The sequence below is a fragment of the Rhinatrema bivittatum genome, chromosome 2, assembly GCF_901001135.1.
Source record: "Rhinatrema bivittatum chromosome 2, aRhiBiv1.1, whole genome shotgun sequence".
Taxonomy (NCBI): domain Eukaryota; kingdom Metazoa; phylum Chordata; class Amphibia; order Gymnophiona; family Rhinatrematidae; genus Rhinatrema; species Rhinatrema bivittatum.
In genome coordinates this window covers 501130240-501143559 of record NC_042616.1, presented here as the reverse complement: position 1 = coordinate 501143559, position 13320 = coordinate 501130240, and the positions used below count along the sequence as shown (strand labels likewise).

The 13320-nt window shown below is 43.3% G+C and overlaps 1 protein-coding gene across 7 annotated transcripts in view; it reads right to left on the bottom strand.

The window, feature by feature from the left end:
- Positions 1–13320, bottom strand: part of SYCP2L (synaptonemal complex protein 2 like) — a 240762-nt gene that overhangs the window by 21176 nt on the left and 206266 nt on the right. The window lies entirely within an intron of this gene.

The window sequence follows — 13320 nt, the reverse complement described above, 5'->3', positions numbered from 1 at the left end:
ATCAGCCTACTGCCCATACTAAAATATTTACCATTTCTCCCTTATTTCTGCAAATGTGTATTATTTCTGACATTGCTGTGTGTTAATTGATTTAACCTCCTCTTCTTGAAAGCCTGATGCTGTCAAACCACCATTCTGTGCAAGTTAGCTTTCTCATCTTTTCTTGTCCTCTGCTTTTACGGGTAGAGGAACACATTTCCTTACCTAGTCCAGACTCAAGGCAACCCACACCAAATGTCCTTCACCCTGCCACTCCCCCATGAACTCAGTTTTCTCTGAGACCAATATAGCTGTAAGCACTCAGCAAGAAAAAACAAAGCTAAAGGACTATTTTTTTTTTTTGGAGGAGGGGGAGCAAGGGGAGGTGTTCTGGAAGTTTCCTCCACCTCCATTGGATTTGCAAAACTCGATCACAAAGAGCCTCCATTGGGCTATGAAAACATGAGACTTCATTTACAGCTACCTAAAATTATTCCCCTAAATTTTAAAACCAACCTAACCCAGCCATTGTGGCTTCTGCCCAAGGACAGTCATTGCAAACCATGGTTCCCCCTCCAGAACCTGATTATGTATGCACCCCAAGTCTTGCGCAGCAGCCCTGGCCAGCCCAGAAAAACCAAACCTGGGACTTCTGCATGGCACGAGCTACAGAGCTGGCTCCTGCAAAACTGAGTAGTGATGTAGAAGCCACATGAAAGAGTTGTAGTAATGTGGGAGGGAAAACAGGGACACAAAAAATTAAAGTCCGTAACCAAATATCCATTGAGTCCCTCATCCTGTGTCAGACAGCAGCTAATCAAGGTCACTAGGAAGCACCTGGAAGATCCCAAAGATTGGATCTATTCCCTTGTTGCTCACTCCCAGGAATAAGCAGTGCCTTTTTCCAAGTCCACATATCTAACAATTGTTTATGAACTTTGCCACTAGAATTTCCCAAGCCCCTTTTAAAGCCAACTGTGCTAGATGCCTTAACCACATCTTCTGGCAACAAATTTCAAAGCTTTATTGTGTAGGGATGTGAATCGTTTTTCAACGATTAAAATTATCGTCCGATAATGTTTATATCGTCTTAAATCGTTATAGAACACGATACAATAGAAATTCTAACGATTTATCGTTAAAAATCGTTAAATCGTGTTAGTGCGCACTAACTCGAGTTAGTGCGCACTAACTCCCCGTTAGTGCGCACTAACTCGATTTAGTGCGCACTAACTGAAAATGATACAAATAAACACTTTCCAGGTCACTGAAGGTCAGTTAGGAATGAATATGTGTTCCTATTGGCTGGCTGCCCTCTTATCTATTGATATTACCAAGGTTACCACTGAGGTGATGGTTGGGGGGATGGGAAATGGAACTGGAAACTAACGAACACCAACAGAAAATGAAACAAAGTGTTCACACTTCCCAGGTCAAGTAAAGGTCACTTAGGAATGAATATGTATGTATGTATTCCTATTGGCTGGCTGTGCTCTTATCTATTGATGTTACCAATATGGTTGGGGGGATGTGAAATGGAAACAGTTGGAAGCTTGACAAAAAAAGTAATGTAATGATCAGCACTCACGTGACTAGAACTTGTTTGTTTATTATTTTTGTTAGTAGGCACCTGAAATGCTAGTGCATGTTGAATTTGCCAATCACTGTGCATTTTAGAAAGGTGGTCCTGGCTGGAACTGTACACAGTTCAAATATATGTAATTGATTGTTGGTAAGTGTATTTTTTAAGTAGCCACACTGGCACCAGTATGTTTACTTTTCCTCCTACTTAACTCACTAGCTCAGCTTTGTAAGAAGGGCTTCTCTGCTTGTGTGTTGTTTTTGTTGGTGTGAGGAGAGCAGAAACATCAGATCTTTATTCAATCTACTACAGTCATCTCTTACAGTGCCCTATCCCTATTAATACCAGGAGTGTTGTGATCTTCCTGCACACAGTGCCCTAACCCTGATACCAGTCTGAGACAGCTCCCTCCCTGCATTACTAGTGAGAGGCTGGCTTCACAGACAGGGGGGAGCTGCCTGACCCTCACTCCTGACTTCCCCATGTCCCAGCTAGTGAATGGTGTGTGGGTGAGGGGGGGGAGGATGGTGAAGTCTGAGACAGCTCCCTCCCTGCATTACTAGTGAGAGGCTGGCTTCACAGACAGGGGGGAGCTGCCTGACCCTCACTCCTGACTTCCCCCATGTCCCAGCTAGTGAATGGTGTGTGTGGGTGAGGGGGGGGGGAGGATGGTGAAGTCTGAGACAGCTCCCTCCCTGCATTACTAGTGAGAGGCTGGCTTCGCAGACAGGGGGGAGCTGCCTGACCCTCACTCCTGACTTCCCCCATGTCCCAGCTAGTGAATGGTGTGTGGGTGAGGGGGGGGGGGGAGGATGGTGAAGTCTGAGACAGCTCCCTCCCTGCATTACTAGTGATGAGGCTGGCTTCACAGACAGGGGGGAGCTGCCTGTCCCTCACTCCTGACTTCCCCCCATGTCCCAGCTAGTGAATGGTGTGTGGGTGAGGGGGGGGGGGGGTGGATGGTGAAGTCTGAGACAGCTCCCTCCCTGCATTACTAGTGAGAGGCTGGCTTCACAGGACAGGGGGGAGCTGCCTGCCCCTCACTCCTGACTTCCCCCATGTCCCAGCTAGTGAATGGTGTGTGGGTGAGGGGGGGGGGGAGGATGGTGAAGTCTGAGACAGCTCCCTCCCTGCATTACTAGTGAGAGGCTGGCTTCACAGACAGGGGGGAGCTGCCCTATCCCTCACTCCTGACTTCCCCATGTCCCAGCTAGTGAATGGTGTGTGGGTGAGGGGGGGGGTGGATGGTGAAGTCTGAGACAGCTCCCTCCCTGCATTACTAGTGAGAGGCTGGCTTCACAGACAGGGGGGAGCTGCCTGACCCTCACTCTCCTGACTTCCCCCCATGTCCCAGCTAGTGAATGGTGTGTGGGTAAGGGGGGGGGGAGGAGGATGGTGAAGTCTGAGACAGCTCCCTCCCTGCATTACTAGTGAGAGGCTGGCTTCACAGACAGGGGGGAGCTGCCTGACCCTCACTCCTGACTTCCCCCATGTCCCAGCTAGTGAATGGTGTGTGGGTGAGGGGGGGGGGGGGAGGATGGTGAAGTCTGAGACAGCTCCCTCCCTGCATTACTAGTGAGAGGCTGGCTTCACAAGACAGGGGGGAGCTGCCTGACCCTCACTCCTCCGGGGTATTGTGATCTTCCTGCACACAGTGCCCTATCCCTGATACCAGGGGTGTTGTGATCTTCCTGCATGCAGTGCCCTATCCCTATTAATACCAGGAGTGTTGTGATCTTCCTGCATGCAGTGCCCTATCCCTATTAATACCAGGAGTGTTGTGATCTTCCTGCATGCAGTGCCCTATCCCTGATATCGGGATGTGTGCAAGAAGATCACACACCCCCGGTATCAGGAATAGGGCACTGTGTGCAGGAAGATCACAACACCCCCAGTATCAGGAATAGGGCACTGTGTGCAGGAAGATCACAACACCCCTGGTATTATGGATAGGGCACTGTGTGCAGGAAGATCACAACACTCCTGGTATTAATAGGGATAGGGCACTGTGTGCAGGAAGATCACAATACCCCTGGTATCAGGGTTAGGGCACAAGTTCTAGTCACATGACTGATCACATTACTTGTTTTGTCAAGCTACCAACTGTTTCCATTTCCCATCCCCCATATACTGTCAGTAGGAAACTTGGTAACATGAATAAATAAGAGGGCAGCCAATAGGAATACATATTCATTCCTAAACTGACCTTAACTGACCTGAAAAGTGTCAAATTGTATCATTTTCAGTTAGTGCGCACTAACTCCCAGTTAGTGCGCACTAACTCCCGTTAGTGCGCACTAACTCGAGTTAGTGCGCACTAATCGGAAAAAACGATTTTTAACGATTTTTTAACTAAAAAATCGTGCCTAAGACGATTTTCTTGCCCTGCCACACGATTTCTATCGTTAAGACGATATGGAAAACGATTCACATCCCTATTATTGTGTACTGAGTGAAAAATACTTTGTCCAATTTGTTTTAAATGTACTACTACTTAGTTTCAAGGCATATCCCCTAGTCTTAGTACTATTTGAGACTGTAAATAATTATTTTCTATTTACCTGTTCCACCCACATTTTTATAAAATTCAGTCATATCCTCTGATCCTCTGTCATCTCTTCTCCAAGCTGAAGAGCCCTAACTTGATTGGTCTTTCTTCATAATTGATCCATTTCCATCCGCTTTTACCATTTTTGTTGCCCTCCTCTGTACCTTTCTAGTTCCACTATATCTTTCTTTAGATGGGGTGACCAGTTCTGCAAGCAGTGCTAAAGGTACAGTCACATCATGGATCAATAGACACATTATGATATTCTCTATTCCTGAGTTGAGGATTTCAATGTGTTACCCACAATAATTCCAAGGTGCTTATCCTAGATGGTGACTCCTAATATGGAACCCAGCATTGTATACACACAGAATTCCCCCCTCCCCCCATGTGCATCACTTTACACTTCTCCACATTAAATTTCATCAGCCACTTACATGCTCAGTTATCTAGCCTTGCAAGGTTCTTTTGCAGTTAATAGTCCATTCACGTTTTAACTTTGAATAATTTATGTCATTTGCAAATTTGACCACCTCAAAAGAACATAAATGCTATACTGGGTCAGACCAAAGGTCTATCAAGTCCAGCATCCTTACAGTGGCCAATCCTAGCAGGTTCCCATAGAATAAACCCAATCCTTCTTACTCAAACCAGGGATAAGCAGTGGAATTTCTTAGATCTACATGAGTAATAATGGTTTATGGACTTTTCTTCCAGGAACTTGTCCAAAACCTTTTAAAACATATCCTCTGGCAACAAATTCCATAGTTTAATTGTGCACAGAGTGGGAAAAAAATACTTTCTCTGTTTTAAATGTGCTACCTATGAGCTTCATGGAGTGTGTCCTAATTCAGACACTATTGAAAGGATAAATAAATGTTCCCTGTTACTGGTTCTATCCCATTCAATATTTTATAGAACTCTATCAACACTTCTCTCAGTCATCTCTTCTCCAGAGTGAAGAACTCTAACCTGTTTAAGTCTTTCCTTATAAGGAGCCATTCCATCATTATGGCTACCCTTCTCCGTATCTTTTCTATTTCGCTATTTCTGAGATAAGGTAACCAGAACTGAATACTACTCGAGGTGCAGTTGCACCTGCATCGGTTTTGTTTTCCATTCTGTTCCAAATACCTAACATTTTATTTGCTTTTTTGGCCACTGCCATTCATTCTCCAAAGAGTTCAAATTATTGTCCACAATGATTCTGTAGATGATTTGAATGAGAATATAGATATTACTAGTAATAAGTCTGCAATTTCATTTGAGTTCTTTCAGGACTCTGGATTGTATACCATTTTGTCCCAATCATTTGCAACTTTTTATTTTCTTGATTTGTTCAATTACACCTTACCGGTTCACTGTGACCCAAATCAGTTACTCTGAATAATCAATCTCAAAGAATATTTCCGGTGTTGGTATTTCCCCAACACCCTCCCAAGTAAAAACTGAAGAAATAAATAATTTAACATTTGTGTTATGGTCTGGTCTTCCCCGAGCACCCCTTTCACCTTTTGGCCATCTAGTGGTCCAACTGATTTCCTCACAGGCTTCTTGCTCTGAATATACTTGAAAAGGTTTTTGAGTTTTAACCTTTCCAAAAAGCTTATTTTTGAATTTTTTTGGCCTGCATTAATGTGTTACATCTGACTTGCCAGTACTTATGTATGCTCTCTCTTATTTTCTTCATTTGGATCCACCTTCCAGTTTTTGAAGGTTGTCCCTTTGATTTTAACAGCCTCATTTAACCATGCTAGCAGTCTGGTATTCTTTCTTCCTTTTTTAGTGGATAGAATACTTCTAAGTCTAGGCTTCCAAAGTAGTGTTTTTAAGCAGCATCCTCACTGGCATGCAAATTATTAATCTTTGCAAACATTACAGTTCATTTTGTTTTGCTATTTACTTATTTAATCATAGTTTCCCATTTTAAAGTTCAGTGCTACCACAGTAATTTTCTTTAATGTCCTCCCCTTGTGCTGTTTTGGAGAAGCAAGGTTACCTGGCAGGAGGACCATGATTTTGGTATGGAAAAAGTGATCCTGTAGCTAAGATCTGCCCTGTAGATCAGTGGTTCTCAGCTTTTTTCCTATCAGGACACACCTGGCACAGATCATGCTTACAGGCATGACACTGAACACTTGACCATCAAGGGGCTAAATGTAAACATGTACACTGCATTCACAGGAACCCCCCTCCTCCCCCCCCCCCCCCCCAAAACAATGGATGCAGAGCAGAACTAGGATATTTCAAATACAACTTGCTATATAAAAAAAGATATTCCGATTCTGGTGCTCTCTCAGTAAGAGAAACACAAACTCTTACTACCAGGCGCATTGTAAAATATAAAACCTGAAACAAAAAACCCCCAAAAACCATTCAGCACGTGTAGCAAATCTTCCCTACCACTGCAACACTAATTCCAAAAACTCAAACAGCAATAGCCCTTCCTATGAAAAGGCAGCAGTGCAGCACCAATGCATGTCCTATTGAGAATGAGGAAACACAACAAAGAAGATTGATACAAACAGAGAGAAAGGGCACATAAAAAAAAACCCAAACCCACCCCAAACCTTCAAATTTAATTAATTAAAACCCCCCCCCCCCCCCAAAACTTGCTGAAAGTCCCTGGTGGTCCAGCGGAGGTCCCGGGAGCCATCTCCCACTCTCAGGCCATCAGCTGCCACTAATCAAAATGGCGCCGATGGCCCTTTGCTCTTACCATGTGATAGGGGCTATCTGTGCCATTGGTCAGCTCCTGTCACATGGTAGGAGCAATGGATGGCCTACGCCATTTTTTAAGATGGCGCCGGCCATCCATTGCTCTTACCATGTGACAGAGGCCAGCTAATGGCACTGTTAGCCCCTGTCACATGGTAAGGGCAAAGGGCCATCGGCAGCATTTTGATTAGTGGGCAGCCGATGGCCTGAGAGTGGGAGATGGCTCCCGTGACCCCTGCTGGACCACCAGGGACTTTCAGCAAGTTTTGGGGGGGGTTGTAATTAATTAAATTTGAAGGGTTGGGGTGGGTTTGGGTTTGTTTTTTTTAATATGTGCCCTTTCTCCCTCCCCCCCCAAATGGTAAGAAAACCACACAAAATTTTGTGGGTTTTCCTATCATTTCTTCAGCCGCCCCCCCCCCCCCCCCCCGAAATGCAACGAAATAGGAAATACCGTCTTTATTTCCTATTTTGTTGCAAATGAATGCACATCCCTAGATATAAATCCCTAAATATTAGTAAAATACCTCACCTCAGTCACATATACAGATCCAACCTTCACCAAATACAGAATAAAAGACCACAAATTACAAATGGAGACAAAAACTGGAATGAAAACCTCAAAAAGCCACTCTACATGCAGTGCAAGACTGGAGAGCTAGAAACAGAAATACATATCCTCCTACACTAAGCAAAGTACAAAGAAGAAATGCACATTCACAAAACTGACATATTATAGCTCTTGCACCCTGTCAATTCCCTTCCATGTCTCCATCATCCTTCACTATTCCCAATTACTCCCTTTCAATCATCCGCTTACACTCATATCCTGACCCCCTCTTTTCTGTGCTCCCTCTCTCCCCCATTTGACTCTCCCTACCCCTTCATCCCATCTTCCTGCCTGTTCCACCCCTTCCTGCTCAGCAGCTCCCACACTCCCACACTCCCTTCTCCATTTCACCTTCATTTTCCAGCCCTCCACAACCTCCTTTCTCCCATCCTCCACAGGGTGAAGAGCTGCTCAGCAGTATCATTCCCAGACTCAGCAGGGGAAGATAAAGTTTGCATCCCATCTGGACCAGACCAGCAGGAGCTGGCAATGTCTCTCACTGATTTGGGTGAAGGAGGAAACAGCCTCCCACTGGGCCAGAGAGAAGAGAAGGAAGTGAGAGCAGCCTATCAGGCCCAATGTAAGAAAAGTCATCCAACTCCCACCCAGGCTGATAAGAAGGCAATTACCTGGTAGCCTTGGGACACACCTCCCAGGACTTTGCGACGCACCAGTGTGTCCTGACACACCTGTTAAGAACCATTGCTCTAGATGATGCCTTACCCTCTCACACCAAGGATGTGTCTCCAAGGCTGTGTGCTCAGGAGAAAAGGATTAGGATGGCCATTATAGTAGGCAATTGGATCATTAGAAATGTAGGTAGCTGGATGGCTGGTGGTATGAGGATTGCTTGGAAACTTGCCTGCCTGATGCAAAAAGTAGTGAACCTCATATGTGCCACCAAGATAAGATTTTAGAGTATGTGGGGGAGAAGCCAGTTGTGGTAGTACATGGGGGTACCAATGACATAGGAAGGTGCAGGAAGGAGGTTATGGAGGCCAAATGTATCCTCTTAAGTAGGAAAACTGAAATCCAGAACTTCCAGTGTTACATTCTCAGAAATGCTCCTTATACCATATGCAGAACTCCAGAGTCTTGATGCATGGATTGTGCAAGAAAGAGGGTTTTAGATTCATTAGAAACTGGGTCGTACATTCTGGGGAAGGGAGAGCGTATTCTGACTAGAGAAGCTCCATCTTAACCAGAGTGGAAAAGGCTACTGGCACTTATCTTTAAAAAGGAGATAACGCAGCTTTAAAATTAGATGGGAGAAAAATGACAGTTGCTTAGAAGCACATGGCTTAGAATGATGTATCTTTAAATGATACTAACAAAGGGCATCCCCAATCAGAGGCTGAAATAAATGCTAAAGTTGCTTAGGTGCCTTTAAGTAAAGATCAGAGCAGAATGATTCTAAATTATCCCTGTCAACTAATAAGCAGGTTAATACAAATAGGAATAGTCTAGTGGTTAGAGCAGTGGACTATGAACCAGGAGACCAGGGTTCGAGTCCTGCTGTTGCTCCTTGTGACCTTGGGCAAGTCAGTTTACCCTCCATTGCCTCAGGTACAAAAGCTTAGATTGTAAGCCCTCTGAAGATAGAGAAATACCTACAGTACCTGAATGTAAACCGGTATGATATCTCGATTGAGATCGAATGTCGGTATATAAAAATAATAAATAGACATACTTTGAAATGTCTGTATACAAATGCTAGAAGTCTAAAAAATAGTTAGAATGTACAGCACTTAATGAAGTGATACATATAATTGACATCTCAGAGACCTGATGGAAAGAGGATAATCAATGAGACACTATCATACCAGGGTACAAATTATTTCACAATGACTGGATGATCAAATTGATGGAAGAGTGGTGCTATATGTTAAAGAGGGCATAAAGTCAAATAGGATAAAAGTTCTGCAGGAAACATCTAGTGTTAAATTTATATGGATAGATATCCATGTGATAAGGGGAATGGAATAGCAGTGGGGTGTACTACTGTTTACCTGGTCAGCATGAACAAAAAGATGAGGAAATGCTAACAAATTAGCGAAGCTAACAAAATTAGCAACACAGTAGTAGAGTTCTATCACCCCAGTATTGACTGGGGTAATAGAACATGCTAAGGAGGTGAAGTTCCTAGATGAAATAAATGAGTGCTTCATGGAGCAGACGGTATAAGAACTGACAAGAAGGGGAGCTATTGTAGACCTATTTCTTAGTACCATGCATGATGTGATTCAAGATGTAACTGTGTTGGAGCCACTTGGCAACAATGATCACAACATGATCAAATTTGACTTGATAACTAGAGGGAGCATACTAAGGAAGTCTACTGAAAGAGCATTTAACTTCCAACAGGAAGACTACGATAGAATGAGAAAAAATGGTTTTGAAATTCTGTGTTTTAATGCAATGCTCTGATAGATATCGTGGTGACGTCATGAAGTGGTTGTGGCGAAGTGAACAAAACTGATTTTTCAATGGGCTACGGTGATCCCTTGGGGCCTTAACTTAGAAATTGAGTGGGCAGCGTTTTACTCTTGAAATCAGGTTGGAACGTCGGGCAGACTAAATGTTGGGGTATACACATTGATGTGTAGTGTGGATGATCGAGTTTGGTGATGTATTGTTCGCTTGAATGTTTGGTATGGTAGCTCATTGGATGGGAGATAAGTAGGTGTGTTGGAGATTGGATATTTGATTGGTCACAGGCAGAGTGAATGACAGTTCCCCCGGGATAGGGGTGTGTTAGAGATTAGTAATCTGATTGGTGATGGGTGTGTTTTTGGTAGAATGATTGACAGTCCTCCTCTAGTGCGCGGGACGTAAAAAGTGAAAATTGAGCGTTGGAGATTGGTTACCCGATTGTCGTCGGGCGTGTTTGTGATAGAGTGATTGACATCTCTACTCTAAGTGGGGGATTTAAAAAGCGGAAACTTGATGGTGTGTTCCGGTACGAGGAGACGTTGAGCCATGGCGGTATGAAGCGGCACTCAATGATGGTGTTATGAGAAAACGTTGAGTCATGGTGGCATGAGGAAATAGTGAGTTGTTATGCTTTATAAATTGTTGGATATTTATATAATGAGGATGGGTTAGTGGATTTTCTAAGTGTTTGAAGTTTAAGATAATATAGGAGACACAATTATTGAATGGCGGGATATGTCATTGTTTTTAGGATTATATGCCGGAGATTTTTTTTGACTTGATCTTTTGATTGAATTTTCTGGTCTTGTGTTTAGGATAAAAATATATAAGAACATAAGAAATTGCCATGCTGGGTCAGACCAAGGGTCCATCAAGCCCAGCATCCTGTTTCCAACAGAGGCCAAAAACCAGGCCACAAGAACCTGGCAATTACCCAAACACTAAGAAGAACCCATGCTACTGATGCAATTAATAGCAGTGGCTATTCCCTAAGTATAATTGATTAATAGCCATTAATGGACTTCTCCTCCAAGAACTTATCCAAACCTTTTTTGAACCCAGCTACACTAACTGCACTAACTACCTTCTCTGGCAACAAATTCCAGAGCTTTATTGTGCGGGACCTTATACAAAAAAGAGAAACTGCTCGGGCTGTCTCGCTCTGTTTGTTTAAGCTGGCAGAGCAGGTGCACGTTCCTGCCGTGATATTAAGCAGGCGGTAAATTGTTCTGAGGGGACTACGATCACAGATTGTATCCACTCAACAAGCAGACTACATAGAGTTATATGATGTTTTTATAATCATTAACTAACCAACCCCCTTCCATACTGAATCTTTATTTAAATCTTATTTTCTAAAAAAAAAAAAAATAGTGCTTCGCATAGATATTAGCACAAATTGCGATAAACTGCCTATTACCATAAAACACGTCCCTTTTCCTATTGTATGCAATATTTAGCGCATTTTGAAAAATCTAGGCCTTATATATTTATAGTCCTCCCGACGGGGCCTTGTTTCAAACACAAAGATAATACTTATCTTTTTAAATGAGTAGGAAGTATCTTCTTAGAAAGGTTGATATTGATAACTCCCTCCTGTAGTGAACAGTGGCATTATTATATTATCCATCTAAATGGCTTTTGAATAAATCAACCTCATGCTTTTTATTTCTGACAACCTGATTACTAGCCATTGATATAAATGATTCCAAATTAATTGTATTTGACAACTCTATTTAAATTCAACCAAGCTACTTCAGCCCTTTTCACAACTTAATATGGATTCTCTTCCTGAACAGTATCTTAAAAAAAAAAAAAAAAAAAACCACCAACTCCCCCCCCTCCCCACACACACATACACACAAAACAACCCCAAACCTTACACTCCTGAGCGATTGTCCACTTTCTCCCATTACCTACCTTAAAGGCTACTCTCCTTTTTCAATGATAGGATGGAGCCAGGCTGCTGGCACTAATTAAGGTGGATCCCAATCTGTTGGAATAGGCTTCCCCTTCCCAGAAATGTTCCCCAGTTCCTAATAAATCTAAAACCCTCTTTGCACTATTATTTCATGCAAGCATTGAAACTCCAGAGCTCGGCCTGCCTTTGGAATCCTGCACTTAGAACTGGGAACATTTCTGAGAATACAACCCTGGAGCTTCTGCATTCCAATTTCATACCTGAAAGCCTAAAATCTGGTTTCCTGAACTCTCTCTCCTGCACTTGGTGTTGGTACCACTTGTTCCATGGCAATCAGCTCCTCCCCAGCATTCTCTAACTACATTTCTAATGTCTGAGTTGCCAACAACTGCACTCACCTCTAGACACATCCTCAGTACAAGAGTACAAGATATCCCTGGAGGTCATGTCCTAACTACAAGATCACACCAAAATAATGCTCTCAATCCAAATGACCATGGTCTTCCAATGCAGCTCACTGGCTGCCAGAATGGAGGTAGGACCAGGGCCGGTGCAAGGGTATTAGGCGCCCTAGGCGAAACGTCAGCTATGCCGCCCCCCCCCCCCCCTGCCTCCACACACAATTAACTTACATTGTGCATTAATGAAAATAACGAAGTCTGTATTTATAACAGAACACTTATTTGACATTTTTATGCCATGTAAACCATTGAGATGATTTGTCTTATCGACGGTATAGAAACTCTTTTATAAATAAATAAATAAAAATAAATAAAAACAAACATAAACCAAAGCTATACTTGTTGCTCAAACAAAAAAAGCAGACACATCACATAATATTAAATAATTAAAATGGCAGTCAATCAAGAAAAATAAACTTTAAAAGCCATCTTTACTTACCCCCTCCAGCAGCTCTCTTACTCCTCTTCCATGCAGGCTGTAGCACACACCAGAAGCAGCAGTAGTGGCTAAGCTCTATACTCATGGTCCTCTTCCTTAGTGCCCATGTCTCTCACACACACACCATATCAGTCATGCCCCCATGACCAGTTTCTGTCTCTCACACACCAATCATCTCCCAAACAGTCTTTGACAAACACACCAGTCACCTTCCTGAACAGTTTCTCTCATGCCATACACACACAGGCTTCCCACTCCCGCGTTCCACTTACATATATGGGCTTCTCACTCTCATAATCACTTTCTCTCTCACACACACACTCACCAGTCTCTCACTCTCATGCTTGTTCTCTCCACATGCACAGGCTTCTCATTCCCATAATCACTTTCTTTCTCTCACACACATACACAAACACACACACCAGTCACCTGATCTCTCTCATGCATACACACACACAGGCTTCCCACTCCCATGTTCTCTTTCAGATATACAGGCTTCTCACTCCCATGCTGTATCTCACACACTCCCAGCTTTCTCACTCCCATGCTCACTCTTCACATGCACAGGCTTCTCATTCCCATAATCACTTTCTTTCTCTCTCTCACATACACACAAACACACACCAGTC